Source organism: Musca domestica, unplaced genomic scaffold (genome assembly GCF_030504385.1).
Source record: "Musca domestica strain aabys unplaced genomic scaffold, Musca_domestica.polishedcontigs.V.1.1 2, whole genome shotgun sequence".
Lineage (NCBI taxonomy): Eukaryota > Metazoa > Arthropoda > Insecta > Diptera > Muscidae > Musca > Musca domestica.
This window is the reverse complement of record NW_026712249.1, coordinates 15795169-15815123: the sequence shown is the minus strand read 5'-3', so window position 1 is coordinate 15815123 and position 19955 is coordinate 15795169. Positions and strand designations below refer to the sequence as shown.

The following is a 19955-nucleotide window of genomic DNA, read 5'->3' as shown; positions in this document are numbered from 1 at the left end:
CCCATATATATAGTTCATACGATTTCTTATATTTGTTACCCACAGCCATAATATGCACTCTGTAACAACAATATTTGGGGAAATGTATCAAATGCAGCTCAGAAATATCTTTGCCAAATTTTATCGAGATCGGTTCAGATTTAGCTATAGCTCCCATATATAACTTCGTGCGATTTAACTTTTATTGTGCACCAAACGTCTAATATTTGTCCAAATGGGATGGAATTTGGCATTTACGACCGAATTGAGTAGTATGCCAAATTTGGTGAAGATCGGTTCAGATACAGCTATAGCTCCCATATATATTGTTCATCCGATTTTGTTATTTTTGTCCTCCGCAGCCGTAATATGCACTCTGTAACACCAATATTTGGGAGAATATATCAAATACAGCTCAGAAATACATTTGCTAAATTTTATCGAGATCAGTACAGATTTGGATATAGCTCCCATATATAACTTCGTCCGATTTACCTTTTATTGTGCACCAAACGTGTAATATCAGCCCGACTAGTATGGAATTTTGCACATACAACCAAATTAGGCCTGAAAATAAGTATGCAAAATTTTATCGAAATCGGTTCAGATATAGCTATAGCTCCCATATATATTGTTCATCCGATTTCTTATATTTGTTGCCAACAGCCGTAATATGCACTCCGTAACAACGATATTCAGGAAATATATCAAATACAGCTCAGAAATATATTTGCCTAATTTTATCGAGATCGGTTCCGATTTGGATATAGCTCCCATATATATCTTTATCCGATTTCAAATTAATTGTGCACCAAATGGGCAATACAAGTCCGAATTTAAAAGATACAAATGCTTCGGCATATTTAGTCCTTTGAATTTTAAATTATAATTATAATCATAGCGTGTATGATTGAATTCTCCCATAAAAACTTTTAATTGTTATGCGGAGCTCTACTATATTAGCAAAGTGGTGTAGGGTATCGTAAAGTCGGCCCCGCCCGACTTTAAGACTTTTTTTTTACTGTTTTTTTTTTTAAATTTCGATGTTGTTCAACATATTTCCATTGCTTCCTCTTTTATGCCGCAAGAAGAGCCTGAGAATAAAAGAAAAAAAAAAAAGAGCAGAAAATCAAAAACAAACCTTAAAAGCCATTGAACAATAGCCTGTCTGCACTACGCCGAGGTAAATTAACAATATCCCCAACAAAAGATCATGTGGTGGTACATTCATGTTGTTCTCCAGCATTCCAATGGAGCAAAACACAGCAAAGAACAACAGCAACAACAACAAGAACAGCTTCAACCTCTGCAGCGACAGAACACGGCAGCCTTAATGATTTGTAAACTATAGAAACCGTTTGGTGCTGCTGCTGCTGCGACATAATTCACATTTTATTAAAGCTCTATTTGGATGTTGGTTATGGTTTCTTCCATGTCCCCCTTTCCTTCCCCCCCTCTCCCTCTTTTATGGGTTTTTAAGTTTGTCTTTTGATGTTGGCTTTTGTGTTGTTCTACTTCATTTGTTTTCTGCTTTTGTTTAGTTCCGTTTTTTTCAAGTTTTTGTGTTTTTTAATGGAGCTGTGATTCACTTCCATGGGAGAAAAGAGAAGAGGTCTTATCGGCATTGTATAAAAAGTTGTACTGGAAAAATTGTACTGGAAATTTTACTGGGTAAAAAAAATTGTATTAGAAAAAAAAACTAAAATGAAAATGCCTTCTTTGCTTAGGAAAATCATGTTTTAAATAAAAATTTAAGCTGGATCTATACCTACTGGACATTGAAATTTTTCTAAAAACACTACAAAAAAAAAAAAAAAACTACAAAAAATTTTTTTTTTGAAAAACACAAATTCTACTGCACTTCGTAAGAAATATTTTTTTAAAAAATCTATCTTTAAAAAATCTTTTTTTAAAAAAAGGATATATTTTAAAAAATCCAAAATTTCTACTGAACTTTGAAAATATTAAAGAAAAGAAATATTCTAAAAAAATCAATTTTTTTGGGAGGTTTCAAAAGTCCACAAATCTACAGGATTTTGAAAAAAAATTCTTTAGAAATATTAAATTACAAAATATTTAAAAAAAAAACAAATTTAACTAAAAATATCAACAAAAAAAAAATTAAATTTTTACTGTGCTCTGAAAATTTTATACCCTAGACCATACTATGGATGTCCGTTTGTAACACCTCGAAATATATATAATATATATGTATTTTTGTTCTCAGGTGTATTGACTATATAGATCCACGTTTTAGTAAAGTCCCATTTATCTGTACTGACAGATTTAAGGGTTTGTTTGGTGGTTTGGTTACAATTCGCTGTAAATTGGGTGTATGTGTTCCCAGTATATGGGGAAACATCTTTGCAGAGAACCAAATTTTGTACTGACGGATTTTATTTTTTAATTCAGCAATTTCCTTCCAAATTCAAATATCTACAGGGCTTTGAAAATATATTTATTTTAAAAAACTGCAAATTTCTACTAATTTTTGTAGAAAAAAAATTGTTAAATAATCCAAATTAATGCTAGGGTTTAAAGGTACGAAAAATACTGAATGGTACTTATTATTTAAAAATTCCACGTTTCAACTGGGCCTTGGAAAATTATTCTTTAAAAAAAATCCAGTTTCAAAAAGGGTTTTGCAAAATATACTACTTAAAACTCTATGTTTCACTTGGACCTTAAAAAAATGTTCTTTAAAAAATCCATGTTTCACTTGGACCTCCTATTGGGCCATACAAATAATCTTTAAGAAATCCTCGTTTGTATTAGGGCTTGAAAAAATATTCTTTGAAAAATCAACGTTTCTGTTGGGCCTTGAAAAAATATTCTTTGAAAAATCCAAGTTTCTGTTGGGCCTTGAAAAAATATTCTTTGAAAAATCCAAGTTTCTGTTGGGCCTTGAAAAAATATTCTTTGAAAAATCCACGTTTCTGTGTGGCCTTGAAAAAATATTCTTTGAAAAATCCAAGTTTCTGTTGGGCCTTGAAAAAATATTCTTTGAAAAATCCAAGTTTCTGTTGGGCCTTGAAAAAATATTCTTTAAAAAATCCACGTTCCAATTAAGTCTTGAAAAAATTTTCTTTAAAAAATCCACGTTCCAATTAAGTCTTGAAAAAATATTCTTTGAAGAATCCACGTTCCAATTAAGTCTTGAAAAAATATTCTTTAAAAAATCCACGTTTCTCATGGGCCTTGAAAAAATATTCTTTGAAAAATCCACATTTCATCAGAGCCTTGAAAAAATATTCTTTGAAAAATCCACGTTTCTGTTGGGCCTTGAAAAAATATTCTTTAAAACAATCCAAGTTTATGAAATTTGAAAAAATATGTTTTAAAATATCCACACTTTTTTGGGCCTTGAAAAAAATTTCTTTAAAAAATCCACGTTCCAATTAAGTCTTGAAAAAAATTTCTTTAAAAAATCCACGTTCCAATTAAGTCTTGAAAAAAATTTCTTTAAAAAATCCACGTTCCAATTAAGTCTTGAAAAAATTTCTTTAAAAAATCCACGTTCCAATTAAGTCTTGAAAAAAATTTCTTTAAAAAATCCACGTTCCAATTAAGTCTTGAAAAAATTTCTTTAAAAAATCCACGTTCCAATTAAGTCTTGAAAAAAATTTCTTTAAAAAATCCACGTTCCAATTAAGTCTTGAAAAAAATTTCTTTAAAAAATCCACGTTCCAATTAAGTCTTGAAAAAAATTTCTTTAAAAAATCCACGTTCCAATTAAGTCTTGAAAAAAATTTCTTTAAAAAATCCACGTTCCAATTAAGTCTTGAAAAAATTTTCTTTAAAAAATTCACGTTCCAATTAAGTCTTGAAAAAAAATTCTTTAAAAAATCCACGTTCCAATTAAGTCTTGAAAAAATTTTCTTTAAAAAATCCACGTTCCAATTAAGTCTTGAAAAAAAATCCACGTTTCCATTGGACCTTGAAAAAATATTCTTTAAAAAATCCACGTTCCAATTAAGTCTTGAAAAGAAATTCTTTAAAAAATCCACGTTCCAATTAAGTCTTGAAAAGAAATTCTTTAAAAAATCCACGTTCCAATTAAGTCTTGAAAAGAAATTCTTTAAAAAATCCACGTTCCAATTAAGTCTTGAAAAGAAATTCTTTAAAAAATCCACGTTCCAATTAAGTCTTGAAAAAAAAAAATTCTTTGAAAAATCCACGTTTCTGTTGGGCCTTGAAAAAATATTCTTTAAAAAATCCACGTTTCTCATGGGACTTGAAAAAATATTTTTTAAAACATCTACATTCTAAATGGGGTTTGAAAAAATTATTTAAATAATCCAGGTTTATATTGCGCTTTGAAAAAATATTTAAAAAAAATCCACGTCTATATAAGGCTTTGAAAAAATATTTCTTTAAAATCTACGTTCCAATTAAGTCTTGAAAAAAAATTCTTTAAAAAATCCACGTTCCAATTAAGTCACATTTCCTTAAAAAAAATATTCTTTAAAAAAATCCACATTTCCTTAAAAAAATTATTGTTTAAAAAATCCACGTTTCAATTGGGTTGTGAAAAAAATATTCTTAAAAAAATCCACATTTCTCTAAGGCCTTGGAGAAATATATGCAAGTTCCAATTAAACCTTGAAAATATTTTTTAAAAAATCCACGTTTATATCTGGCTTTGAAAAAATATTCTTAAAAAAAATCCACGTTACTCTTGGGCCTTGAAAAAATCTTTACAAATTCCAAGAATTTTATTTTCACTCCACAATGAAAGCAATTCGAAAGGTGTTCTTCACGTGCCAATGAAAGTGAATTGTTTCCAAAACAACTGGAGTTCGAAATTGGTTCGAACCGTTAATAAACAATTAACAAAGCGAAACAAAATAACATTTAAAATTATGAATGAATATTTGACCTCTTTCGTGAGGTTTTTTTTATCTCGAGACAGACTGTCAGAGTGATTAACGCGAATCGATTATTGTTGGTTGATTTCGTTGATTTTCTTTTTCTTTCAAAGAATTCGATTGGTTTATTTAGTTATTAAACAAATACAAAAATATCTCTGTTCCGCCGCTAGTATTATTGGACTTCGTGTCATGATTAATTACAGTAATTGTTTATAACCGTTTTTATTTTTCAAATATGAAATTAAAGAGAATGCTTCAGTTTTTAATGGCTAGCCATTTACAACTTTATTGGGGAAAAAATTTTGAGAGCCTAGAAGCCAAATTTGAAATGTTTCAGTTGCAAATATTTCCGGGTTTTCTCGCTACAGAGTAGGGTTGCCAAGGATTTTTAAAGAATATATTTTTAATAATATTTTAAAGCCCCATTTGGAACGAGGATTTTTTAAAAAATATTTTTCAAGACCCCTGATAAACGCGGATTTTCTAAAGACTATTTTTTCAATGCCCAAGGGAAACGTGGATTTTTTAAAGAATATTTTTTCAAGACTCAAGAGAAACGTGGATTTTTTAAAGAATATTTTTTCAAGACCCAAGAGAAACCTGGATTTTTTAAAGAATATTTTTTCAAGACCCAAGAGTAACGTGGATTTTTTAAAGAATATTTTTTCAAGACCCAAGAGTAACGTGGATTTTTTAAAGAATATTTTTTCAAGACCCAAGAGAAACGTGGATTTTTAAAAAAAAAAATTTTTCAAGGCCCCAGAGAAACGTGGATTTTTTAAAGAATATTTTTTCAAGGCCCCAGAGAAACTTGGATTTTTTAAAGAATATTTTTTCAAGGCCCAAGAGAAACGTGGATTTTTTAAAGAATATTTTTTCAAGTCCCAAATGGAGACGTGGATTTTTTAAATATTTTTCCAAACCTCAAATGGAGAAATGGATTTTTTTAAATTTTTTTTCCAAAGCCCAAATGGAGACATGGATTTTTTTAAAATAATTTTACAAACCACAAATGGAAACGTAGATTTTTTTAAAATATTTTTCCAAAACCCAAATGGAGAAGTGGATTTTTTTAAAAATATTTTTCAAAAACCCAAATGAAGACGTTGATTTTTTTTAAAAATATTTTTCCAAAACCCAAATGGAGACGTGGATTTTTTTTAAAATATTTTTCCAAAACCCAAATGGAGACGTTGATTTTTTTAAAATATTTTTCCAAACTCCAAATGGAGTCGGGAATTTTTTAAACAATATTTTTCGAAGCCCCAAATGGAGACGTGGATTTTTTAAAATTATTTTCCCAAACCCTAAATGGAGATGTGGATTTTTTAAAAATTTTTTCCAAACCCCAAATGGAGACGTGGATTTTTTAAAATTATTTTCCCAAACCCTAAATGGAGATGTGGATTTTTTAAAAATTTTTTCCAAACCCCAAATGGAGACGTGGATTTTTTAAAAATAGTTTTCCAAACCCCAAATGGAGACGTGGATTTTTTTTAAAATATTTTTCCAAACCCCAAATGTAGACGTGGATTTTATTAAAAATATTTTTCCAAAACCCAAATGGAGACGTGAATTTTTTTAAAAATATTTTTCCAAAACCCAAATGTAGACGTGGATTTTTTTAAAAATATTTTTCCAAAACCCAAATGGAGATGTGGATTTTTTTAAAAATATTTTTCCAAAACCCAAATGGAGATGTGGATTTTTTAAAAATATTTTTCTAAACCCCAAATGGAGATGTGCATTTTTTTTAAAAATATTTTTCCAAAACCCAAATGGAGATGTGGATATTTTAAAAATATTTTTTTAAACCCCAAATGGAGACGTGGATTTTTTTTAAAAATATTTTTCCAAACCCCAAATGGAGATGTGGATTTTTTTTAAATTATTTTCCCAAACCCCGAATTAAAATGTTATTTTTTCAGAATTTTTTTCCCAAACCCCGAATTGAAATGTAATTTTTTAAGAATTATTTTCCCAAGGTCCAATTTTTTCCATAACGGCAACCCTGTTCCATATCTATGAAACCATGTTAGCTCCTTTCCAAACAATTTGAATGTTGCCAAGATGTTACAACAGCAAATCTGTTACAGCTGCCGCACAAAGGCCATCCATTCCGCCTGGATGATGGTGGCTGGTAGTTCCTTTCGTTTCCATTTGACTAACTCTGATTCGTGTTTTGTTACGCCTTCTCCTTCGTTTGGAGAGTTTTTTTTTCTATTTGAAGTGCGGCTCCTTCCTTAGTCCAATTCAAAGCGACTCTTATAAATTGCTTTTTGATACAAAAAAGACAAAAAACTGGAAACTTCCAATGCCAAAGCTGAAGTTGGGAAAAAAATGATTCCCTGTTAATCCAGCTTTTCTCTTTGTGTGAGCCTCCAACTCCATGGATGACTAAACCGATAGAGAGACAAAGAGACAGACAGACAGTGAGACTGATTTTCTTTGTCTACTTCGCCTATTAGACCGACAGACAGACAGTCGCTTTGCCGTTTGTTGTTCGTTTCAATTGTTAGTTTCCACTTTAAATGTTTTGCAGGCAGCCAAGATAAGGCGGCGGCGTCTGACATTTTGCTGGGCATAAATCACGTTTTGTTCATTTTGAATATTTTCAAGCAAGTCGGACTGCTGTGGTATATTATTATAGGGAAGGTAAGGAGGATGGGTGTTTGATGATATTTTGGCCTTTGAAATCTACTAACATTTCGCTTTAAGGAAAAACATGGTTTGAAAGTTTTGCTGTTTTTTGATATGAAAAAGTTAAATTTCATACAGCCAGGTCGAATCATAATTTCTTTTAGATTCGAAAAAAGAGAAAGGTTCCATAAAAAAGTCCATCAAATTTGTTATGCTAAAGATTATAGTAATTTGATGAAATGGAGCTCAGGTATTGATTATTAAATTATCAATATCGAAATTGGAAAATATGAAAGTAAATTAGAAAATAAGCTTCTTTATTTTATTATTAGATATATTTTGTAAAAAACACACGTTTCAAAACTGCATTGATCTTTGGGGGAATTTTGTTCGAGATCCTGGATTCTGGCCCAAAAGAAAGGTGGATTTTTAAAATAATATTTTTTCAAGTCCCAAGAGGAACGTGGATTTTTTAAAGAATAATTTTTGAAGACCCAAAAGAGACGTGGATTTTTAAAAAATATTTTTTCAAGACCCAAGGAAAACGTAGATTTTTTAAAGAATATTTTTTCAAGACCCAAAAGAAACGTGGATTTTTTACATAATATTTTTTCAAGATCCAAGTGAAACGTGGGTTTTTAAAATAACATTTTTTCAACCCAAGAGAAACGTGGATTTTTAAAAGAATATTTTTTCAAGACCCTTTTGGAACGTGGATTTTTAAAAGAATATTTTTTCAAGACCCTTTCGGAACGTGTATTTTTAAAAGAATATTTTTTGAAAACCCTTTTGGAACGTGGATTTTTAAAAGAATATTTTTTCAAGACCCTTTTGGAACGTGGATTTTTAAAAGAATATTTTTTCAAGACCCTTTTGGAACGTGGATTTTTAAAAGAATATTTTTTCAAGACCCTTTTGGAACGTGGATTTTTAAAAGAACATTTTTTCAAGACCCTTTTGGAACGTGGATTTTTAAAAGAATATTTTTTCAAGACCCTTTTGGAACGTGGATTTTTAAAAGAATATTTTTTGAAAACCCTTTTGGAACGTGGATTTTTAAAAGAATATTTTTTCAAGACCCTTTTGGAACGTGGATTTTTAAGAGAATATTTTTTCAAGACCCTTTTGGAACGTGGATTTTTAAAAGAATATTTTTTCAAGACCCTTTTGGAACGTGGATTTTTAAAAGAATATTTTTTCAAGACCCTTTTGGAACGTGGATTTTTAAAAGAATATTTTTTCAAGACCCTTTTGGAACGTGGATTTTTAAAATAATATTTTTTCAAGACCCTTTTGGAACGTGGATTTTTAAAAGAATATTTCTTCAAGACCCAAGAGAAACGTGGATTTTTAAAAAAATATTTTTCAAGACCCAAGAGAAACGTGGATTTTTAAAAAAAATATTTTTCAAGACCCTTTAGGGACGTGAATTTTTTAAGAAATATTTTTTTCAAGACCCTTTAGGGACGTGAATTTTCTAAGAAATATTTTTTTCAAGACCCTTTAGGGACGTGAGTTTTCTAAGAAATATTTTTTTCAAGACCCTTTAGGGACGTGCATTTTCTAAGAAATATTTTTTTCAAGACCCTTTAGGGTCGTGAATTTTCTAAAAAATATTTTTCAAGACCCTTGAAAAAACATTCTTTGAAAAATCCATGTTTCTTTTGGGCCTTGAAAAAATATCCACATTAATTTTGGGCCTTGAAAAATATCCACGTTTCTTTTGGGCCTTGAAAAAATATTCTAAAAAATCCACGTTTCTCATGGGCCTTGAAAAAATATTCTTTAAAAAATCCACGTTTCTTTGGGCCTTGAAAAAATATTCTTTGAAAAATCCACGTTTCTTTTATGACTTGAAAAAATATTCTTTGAAAAATCCACGTTTCTTTTATGACTTGAAAAAATATTCTTTGAAAAATCCACGTTTCTTTTATGACTTGAAAAAATATTCTTTGAAAAATCCACGTTTCTCATGGGCCTTGAAAAAATATTCTTTAAAAAATCCACGTTTCTTTTGGGCCTGGAAAAAAATATTCTTTAAAAAATCCACGTATCTTTTGGGACTTGAAAAAATATTCTTTAAAAAATCCACGTATCTTTTGGGACTTGAAAAAATATTTTGAAAAAAATCCACGTTTCTTTTGGGCCTTGAAAAAATGTTTTTAAAAAAATCCACGTTTCTTTTGGGCCTTGAAAAAATATTCTTTGAAAAAATCTACGTTTCTTTTGGGCCTTGAAAAAATATTCTTTGAAAAATCCACGTTTCTTTTGGGCCTTGAAAAAATATTCTTTAAAATATCCAGGTTCCTATTTGGGGCGTAGAAAAATATTTTTTAAAAAAATATCAACGTTTCTTTTGGGCCTTGAAAAAATATTCTTTAAAAAATCCACGTTTCTCATGGACCTTAAAAAAATATTCTTTAAAAAATCCACGTTTCTCATGGACCTTAAAAAAATATTCTTTAAAAAATCCACGTTTCTTTTGGGCCTTGAAAAAATATTCTTTAAAAAATAACTTTCTGTGGGGCCTTAAAAAATATTCTTTAAAAAATCCACGTTTCTCATGGACCTTAAAAAAATATTCTTTAAAAAATCCACGTTTCTTTTGGGCCTTGAAAAAATATTCTTTAAAAAATAACTTTCTGTGGGGCCTTAAAAAATATTCTTTAAAAAATCCACGTTTCTTTTGGGCCTTGAAAAAATATTCTTTAAAAATTCTTTATTTTTTTATTGAAAAAAAAAATCGGTTTTCCTAATGTTTTTTTTTTTCAAATTTGCCCCAATTTCTTGTGATCAACTCCACGTTTCCAATTTGATTCCAAATTAGAAAAAATCGTGATCTAGAATAAATAAGTTTTCTGTGTGGCTGAACAAGTTCTGCCAAAATAACGGTCTACATCCATGTCAGCTGTGAGACTTGCATGCTAAGCCGCTATTCTGTGGAACTGCTTTTGACCATGACAAGGACTGGTCAAAGAGAAAACAGTTACCATTACAATTACCGGACAATTACAGGACATTAGATGCAAATAACCTGGTGTGTGGACTGACTACCTGAATTTGAGTTTATTTTGGAATGGCTATGATCTGTGTTCACTGCGGCATCAGCTGGTTGCTGGTCATGATGTCAAATCAAGTTATCCGGCCAGCATATGGGCGTTGTTGAAAGGCATCACCTGACAGCCAGCCAGTGGCAGAGATTGTGAAAATTTCAACATGAAAGCATGAAATATTCGCCTTCAAAACCACACACACTGAGCATTCGAATGAGTTACGAGTCGTTTTCTCGCTTTGTCTTACAATTCAAAATCAAGACATTGCCCATTTGGCCATTATCATTTGTGGAATCATTATAAAACAATTCAATTTCTAAATGTTGCACATCAAATTAAGTTGTCCACTTAAATACCATTTTTTTAATTTCATTTCATTTCTTGAAAAAATGACTGAAAAAAATTAAGACACAAAAAATGAGTATCAGTCATTTGGACAGCCACCGTAATATATTAATTGTTATTAAAGCACGAGAGGGGAGGTAGGGAAATATTTCTGTCAAACCTCACTGCCAAGATGTTGACAACTTCAGTTAGGATGCACAACAGAGACACCTATCTCTCTCTCCGACATCTTTGATGGCATCTTTTGACAATAAAGATGATGGCTCACTTTGTATTATATGGCTATGACAAACTGTGTAAATTACGGCACATATTATTACCCAGCAAACATTTTTTAGAGAAATATCAAAACTAATTATATTTTTTTTATTTTCTATTTTCAGATATTTTCTGATTCAAATTTGGTAAGTAAGCTTTGAGAATTAATAAATTTTCTTTATTTAGGTATGCAACTTTTCCCGAAAAAGTCCACTGGGAAGGGCTAATGTTAACTGCGGATTATTTCTAAATATATCGAACAAAATCTAAATTAAATACTGGGAAAAATATTTGAAAACATCCACTCTGGGAAAATATTTAATGCTGTGACAGTATGAAATACTGGGAGAGTATTTAAAAAAATCCACGCTTAATACTGGGAAAAAAATTTAATATGAGAATATATTTGAAAAAATACTGGGAAAAAACTTAAAAAAAATCATGTTAAATACTGGGAAATATATTTTAGCATTTTAAGCACTTCACATTTAATAGTAGTACACCGGGAAAAGTATTTCAACAAAACCACGTTTTTATAGTAATATTACTAGTGATAATACTGGGAAAAATATTTTAAAAATTCATGTTCAATTCTAATATGGGGGAAAATATATTCTTTAAAATATTTAAAAATATTAATATTGAGGAAAAATATCTAAAAAATAGAAATAATACTGGGAAAAATATTTTTTTAAAATAGAAACAATACTGAAAAAAATATTTTAAAAAAATAGAAACAATACTGAAAAAAATATTTTAAAAAAATAGAAATAATACTTGGAAAAATACGTTACAAAATATAAATAATACGATTTTGCAACAACAAAATACTGGGAAACAATATTGGAAAAATATACGTTTAAAAATACAGGGAAAAATGTTTTAATAAATTATAACGGGAATGAAATAATTTGAAAAATTTACATTTAAAAATACTGGGAAAATATTTCAATAAATCCACGTTTAAAAATACCGGGAAAATATTTCATAAATAAATTAATTAATGATCGGAAAATATTTAAAAAAAAGTCGACGTTTGATATAAAAAATAATTGGAAAAATATTTTAAAAAAGTCGACGTTTGATATAAATAATAATGGGAAAAATATTTTAAAAAAAGTCGACGTTTGATATAAATAATAATGGGAAAAATATTTTTAAAAACCAAGTTTAATATTATTAAAAGTGGGAAAAATATTTTTAAAACCCAAGTTTAATATTATTAAAAGTGGGAAAAATATTTTTAAAAACCAAGTTTAATATTATTAAAAGTGCGAAAAATATTTATAAAAATCCACGTTTAATATTATTAATAGTGGGAAAAATATTTTAAAAAATCTACTTTTAATAGCAATAATACTGGGAAAAATATTGTTAAAAAATCTACTTTTAATAGCAATAATACTGGGAAAAATATTGTTAAAAAATCTTCTTTTAATAGCAATAATACTGGGAAAAATATTGCTAAAAAATCTACTTTTAATAGTAATAATACTGGGAAAAAATTGTTAAAAAATCTACTTTTGATAGCAATAATACTGGGAAAAATATTGTTGAAAAATCTACTTTTAATATTATTAATAGTGGGAAAAATATTGTTAAAAATCCACGTTTAATATTATTAATAGTGGGAAAAATATTTTTAAAAAATCCACGTTTAATATTATTAATAGTGGGAAAATATTTTAAAAAATCCACGTTTAATATTATTAATAAAATATTTTAAAAAATCCACGCTTATTGCTTTTAATTGTGGGAAAAATATTTTTAAAAAAATAACATTAAATTATTAATAGTGGGAAAAATATTTTTAAAAAATCCACGTTTAATATTAATAATAGTGGGGAAAAAATATTTTAAAAAATCCATGTGTAATATTATTAATAGTGGGAAAAATATTTAAACTAATCCACGTTTAATAGTATTAATAATGGGAAAAAATATTTAAAAAATCCACGTTTATTAGTAATAAAAGTGGGAAAAATATTTTAAAAAAATCCACGTGTAATATTAATAATAGTGGGGAAGAAATATTTAAAACATTTACATAGTAACATACATGTTACATAATATTAATACTGGGAAATGATATTTTTAAAAATCCGTATTAAATAATACTAATAATTTTAAAAAATCCATGTTACATAATATTAATACTGCGAAATAATATTTTTAAAAATCCGTATTAAATTGTACTAATAATTGGAAAATATTTTTAAAATCCACGTTTTATAATACTTATACTGGGAAAAAATATTTAAAAAAAATACATGTTATATAATATTAATATTAGGAAGGAATATTTTTAAAAATCCACGTAATTATAATGAAAATTAATATTGTTAAAAATTTACGTTATATAAAACAAATACTGGGAAAAAATATTTTTAAAAATCCACGTTATGTAATGCAAATACTGGGAAAAAATATTTTTAAAAATCCACGTTATGTAATACAAATACTGGGAAAAAATATTTTTAAAAATCCACGTTATGTAATACAAACACTGGGAAAAAATATATAAAAAAAATCACGTCTTATATTACTAATACTTGAAAAATATTTAAAAAAATTCACGTCTTATAGTACTAATATTGGGAAAAATAAATTTAAAAAAATCCAAGTTTGATGTTATTAATAGTAGAAAAAATATTTTTAAAAATTCACGTTTAATATTAATATTAATGGAAATTTTTTTTAAATCCACATTTTATAATACTAATACTGGGAAAAAATTTAAAATATAAATAGTGAGAAACATTTAATATTATTAATAGTGGATAAATATTTAATATTTAAATATTTTAAGAAATCCACATTTAATAATACTGGGAAAAATATTTTAGGGACGATTTAAACACATCATCCAAAAAAAAAAAAATCAATAATTGTGCCACTTTAAAAATAATTACAATAGCTGGTCTATTGGAACCCGATTACTTCTTAATTTCCTTGCCGAAGAGATTTTCCTGTGCCACCCAGTAATGGAATTCTCCTGAAAGTTGTCCATCACAATTTGATGGCTTAAAATTAATATTTAATATGCGTTTGTACTTGTCTTGCCTGTTGAAATTAATTTTTCAATAATAAAATGCTGTCAACATCGAAAAAGTGGCTCATAAATCTTTATTAAGTTTTTTAGTTTCATTCATTCATTTCGTTTTCTTGTTTGAAAGACAACATTCTTCAAACAATGACTTGGTATTCGCGCAATCAATGAACCCCCCATGTCTATCTCCCTTCTCTTCTCACTGGCGAAAATTGAGTGAAAAAAAGTTTTCCACATTCTTTTGCTGTTGCTGCTGCTTGCGAAATTCATCAAGCGGATGATGAGCGGCAGCAGCAATTTTCTTATAAATTTGATGAGACTCCGCAATGATGCTGTTGCATTTGTCAAACCAAATTCAAAACTCATCGCATTATTGTTAATTTTCCCGATAATTGTACAAGATTTTCTGGCTTTGTGGGATAGTTTTTCCAACGATGTTGTGTTTTTTGTTGTTGTTATTATTAATAATTATTATCTGTCAATTAAACCACAAATCAATTGTGTTGGAATATGAGCGCTTACCATTGAGAGGGGAGAATCGGGAGAGAGGGAGGGAGGTTGGTTGACATGATTACTGCTTCTGTTTTTATGTAAAATGACTTTTATTTATTGGAATTGAATTTCAGGCACGCGTTTTCAGTACATGACATGTTTTGATGCGAGTAATTATTGTTGTTGCGTGGATATTGGAAATGTTGAAAATAAATTCGAAGATCTTTTTATGATAAAAGTCGGTGTTTTGAGATTTTTTCCCCAAGGAACATCTGGCTCCAAAATATGGATTTTCAAGAACATTTATTCAATTAACACTAACTCAAATAAACATGATTTCTTAGGAGGTTTTTTAAAGATGTTTTTAATATTTTCCCAGTATTAATATTGGTAAAGCAGAGATGTATTTAAATAATTTCCCCGGTTATTTAAACTGGACTGTTTTTTTCTAAAATATTTTTCCCAGTATTTATATTATGATACTGGGAAAAAATATTTAAAAAACTTCACGTTTAATTTTAAAAATACTGGGAAAAAATGTTGAAAAAAGTTTAATGGTAATAATATTGGAAAAAAAAATTAAAAAAAAATCCTGGTTTACGTGTAATAATACTAGGAAAAATATCTGTAGCCATATGGCGGCTACAGAGGGTATATATCATTTGATACGCCCAAAACGTGCCTCATCGAAATAACGGTATTAGACCCTATGTCTCTTTGGACCAAAACCATTTCGGGATATTTCATGTCTATCTTGTGGGGCTGGTGCGCACGATAACTCTCGAAGGAAGTATCCGATTTAATCCAAACTTGGTGCATCGTAATATTTTTGTCAAACTTAGATCGAGTTCGGAGATGGGCAATATCGGTCCATTCCTTCTGGTACCTCCCCCACAAAATGTCAATATTTTCAAAGAAAATAATTTATTGCACAGAAAGCGAAAGGATAAAGGATTTCACACATCCAAATAATTTTATTAACCCAAGGTCTGGTGTTAAGATGGAAGATATCGGTCCACTCCTTCTGGTACCTCCCCCACAAATGATCGAAATTTTCAAAATATACATTTTCTGTACGGAAAGAGAAAAGATGATCTGATTTTGCTCCAACTTTGCTAATCCTAATATTTGCCTCAGTTCTCACTTATGTGCAAAAATGGACAATATCGGTCCACTCCATCAAGTTCCACCCCCAAAAACGGTCAAAATTTGGAATAATTACAACTCTTATAAAGTCCGATTGTCTTCAAATTTCACACATCCCAATAATTTTATTAGCCCAAGGTCTGGCGTTAAGATGGAATATATCGGTCCACTCCTTCTGTTACCTCCTCCACAAAAGGTCGAAATTTTGAATATCCATTAAGCCCGAAAAAAACGCGAAATTAACATCCGATTCCATTTAGACTTGGCACATCTGAATATTTCTATCAACACAAGATGTGTTATAATGATGGTAGAGATCGTACCGTTCCTTTTGGTACCTTCCCCACAAAGGGTTAAAATTTTGAATATCCATGAGGTTTATAAACAGCGAAATTTACATTCGATTTCATTCCAGACTTGGTACATTTCAATATTTCCATCAACTCAAGATCTGTTATAAATATGGTAAAAATCGGACCGTTTCCTTTACAACCTGCCCCACATAGGGTTCAAGACTTTGAAAAACAAAACGCTCAAAGAAAGCGAAATAAGCATCCAACTCCCCTCTAATTTCACATATACAAATATTTTTGCCAATACAAGATGTGTTGTGAAGATGATATATATCTGCGAACCCCTTCTGGTACCTCACCCACAAAGGGTCACAATTTCCAATACTTATATCAGCCATAAATTGCGAAACAAACCAGCAATTCTTTACCACTTGCTATATCTAAAAATTTCTCTCTCGGCCAGAATCCTATGATGAATATGGAAATTATGATTTCCGATAAATTGGATATAAATGTTCGATTTTCTTGTAATTTTACCCGTGCCAAGGCACCTCATGCACATTTTAATTAAGGTCCAATACGAAATAGACAATATTTGCCCATTCCCTCAGAACCCACTCCATAGAGGGTCAACAGTTTGAATAATTATAACAGAAGTCAAAATATATTTAAATAATCGAACAATGGCTGAGGGTATGTATCTGTCGGCAAAAATCGGCTGAAACTGTTCCACTAGTTTTTAGTAACTTTCAGCCTCCGCCCTCGCCTGCACACTAAAAATGCAAAATTTCAAGATTCAGTCGTTTTGTCTGGCCGTCTCGTCAGTAGGCTACTCACATAATCCTCCACCATAGATACCCTCGAACAGTGGCTAAGGGTATTAGTCTGTCGGCATAACCGATTGATATTTTTTAATTTGTTTCTATATATTTTATTTAATATTTAATTTTGTTTTCAATTTTTTTTAACTCAGTCTGAATGGCTTTCTAATTAATTTCTAAATATTCCAACAAATTCAGAGGAAAATTTTCGCCTCTTTCGGTTTCAAGTCATTTGCAAATGTTATGGCCTCTGGTGACTACCAAATACAAAATTTTCCTCAACTTCATCAAAATGCTTCTTCTCTTTCCTGGGGAGAAAGGCGAAGAAATACTCCTCAAGAAAAAATTTCCAAATATTTGATTTATCCATGAAAAAAGCTACATGCCTTTGCTCTGCCTTTGTTCGCAGCTAGTCAAATGGAAAATATGTTTTTTAATGATTTTCCATTTTCTTTTCATGCCAAGAATGAAACTGTAGAACATAAAATATGCATCTTATGATGACTATTTTATTGCTTCCCATGGAAAATTTTTAAAGAAAGGTGGAGGGTAGTTGTTGTTCTAGCCAGATGCATAATGGAAGTTAAGAAGTGGATATAGACATCGAAGCACACAGAGGGGGCCTCTGTAGACATAAAAGGCATTTTAATGGAACATTTTAATAAATAAATTAAATATTCAATAAAGGCTAATATTTTCTTGGGGAAAAAAATAGTCCATTCAAGCATTTCCATTGTGGCTCAATGGCTCAGATTTGCCCAGTCAGTTAGGCACTCCCGTTTGACGAAAATTAAGTTTTGTTAAAGTCATTAGAAAAAAAATTGCCAGTATTTTGAGTTTTCTAAAAAAAAATGTTTTAGTGGGCTGTACAATATGCGGCACAGAATTCGAGCTCTTCAATAAATGGTCGGTCCCATATGGTTGAGCTAAAAATATAGTCCAATTCTCACTTATATAGAAGTAGATTCCCCTGTACCTCTTGAGACGCTCCAGGGAATCTTATGTAGTCTCCTCCCCTTCATATGATTTCTAAAATCAAGTTTAAATCGTTTAATTTCAAAGCCATCATAATAACCATTAAAAAAAGAAACAAGTAAAAAAGCAGTAAGTTCGAATACCCTCCGCCATTAGGAATACCCTCCGCCATTTGGAAAGAATTTGGAAATTTTCAAAAAATGAAAATTCGTTAAAAAATTCTGTTAAAATCTTAAAAATAGGGAATAGAGGAAGTCACCGGTATATTGGGTTCCATACGACGACGTCATAAGCCATTTCAACATTCAAATACGAAACTTGAAAAAAAAAAAAAACGGTGAATAATTTAGCTTAAATCATCAAATTACCGAATATAGGGAGGTACTGATGCAGGGGGACTATACGAAGACCTGGGCCTGCATAGACAATTTTTTGTCATAGGTTGTAGTACCCATTACGAACTCTAAATACGAAATTTGAAAAAAATTTCGGTGAATATTTCACCTAAAATCGTTAAAATACCGAAAAGAGAGAGGTAGTGATATATGGGGGCTATAAGAAGATCTGAACCAGCAAAGAAAATTTTCTGTCATAGGCTGTGGTACCCTTTATGAACTTCAAATACGAAATTTGAAACAATTCAGGTGAATAATGTCGCTAAAATCATCAAAATACCGAATACAGGGAGGTACCGATATATGGGTGGGCTATAAGAAGACGTGGACCTGCATAGACAATTTTCTGTCATAGGCTGTAGTACCCATTACGAATTCTAAATGCGAAATTTGAAAAAAATTCCGGTGAATATTCCACCTAAAATCGTTAAAATACCGAAAAGAGGGAGGTAGTGATATATGGGGCCTATACGAAGACCTGGATCTGCATAGACAATTTTCTGTCACAGGCTGTAGTACCTATTAGGAACTTCAAATACCAAATTTGAAAAAAAAAAAAATCGGTGAATATTCCACCTAAAATCATCAAAATACTGAATACTGGAAGGTACCGGTATATGGGGGCTATAAGAAGACCCGAACCTGCATAGACAATTTTCTGTCACAGGCTGTGGTATCCATTACGCACTTCATATACCAAATTTGAAACAATTCCGGTGAATAATGTTGCCAAAATCATAAAAATACCGAATATCGGGAGGTATTGTTGTATGGGGGCCTATACGAAGACCTGGACCTGCATAGACAATTTTCTGTCACAGGCTGTGGTATCCATTACGCACTTCAAATACCAAATTTGAAACAAGTCCGGCGATTAATGTCGCTAAAATCATAAAAATACCGAATATCGGGAGGTACCGATATATGGGGGCTATTAGAAGACCTGCACCAGCATGGACAATTTTCTGTCACAGTCTGTGGTATCCACTACGCACTTCAAATACGAAATTTTAAAGAATTCCGGTGAAGAATGTCGTTAAAATCATCAAAATACCGAATTCAGGGAGGTTCCGATATAGGGGGCTATAAGAAGACCTGAAGCTGCATGGACAATTTTTTGTCATAGGCTGTAGTACCCATTACGAATTCTAAATGCGAAATTTGAAAAAAATTCCGGTGAATATTCCACCTAAAATTGTTAAAATAGCGAAAAGAGGGAGGTAGTGATATAAGGGGCCTATACGAAGACCTGGACCTACATAGACAATTTTCTGTCACAGGCTGTGGTATCCATTACGCACTTCAAATACCAAATTTGAAACAATTCCGGTAAAGAATGTCGCTAAAATCATCAAATATCATCGCTAAAATCATAAAAATACCGAATATCGGGAGGTACCGATATATGGGGGCTATTAGAAGAACTGGACCTGCATAGACAATTTTCTGTCACAGGCTGCAGTATCCATTACGCACTCCAAATACCAAATTTGAAACAATTCCGGTTAATAATGTCGCTAAAATCATAAAAATACCGAATATCGGGAGGTACCGATATATGGGGGCTATAAGAAGACCTGCACCAGCATGGACAATTTTCTGTCACAGGCTGTAGTAGCCATTATGAACTACGAAAAT

The 19955-nt window shown here is 30.3% G+C and overlaps 1 protein-coding gene across 1 annotated transcript in view; it reads left to right on the top strand.

Annotated features, from left to right (window-relative positions):
• LOC101887596 (protein singed) overlaps positions 1–19955 on the top strand; it is a 120082-nt gene that overhangs the window by 41737 nt on the left and 58390 nt on the right. The window contains exon 3 of the mRNA XM_059121869.1: positions 11272–11292. The gene's annotated coding sequence lies outside the window, so the exon portion shown is untranslated. The remainder of the gene's footprint in view (positions 1–11271; positions 11293–19955) is intronic.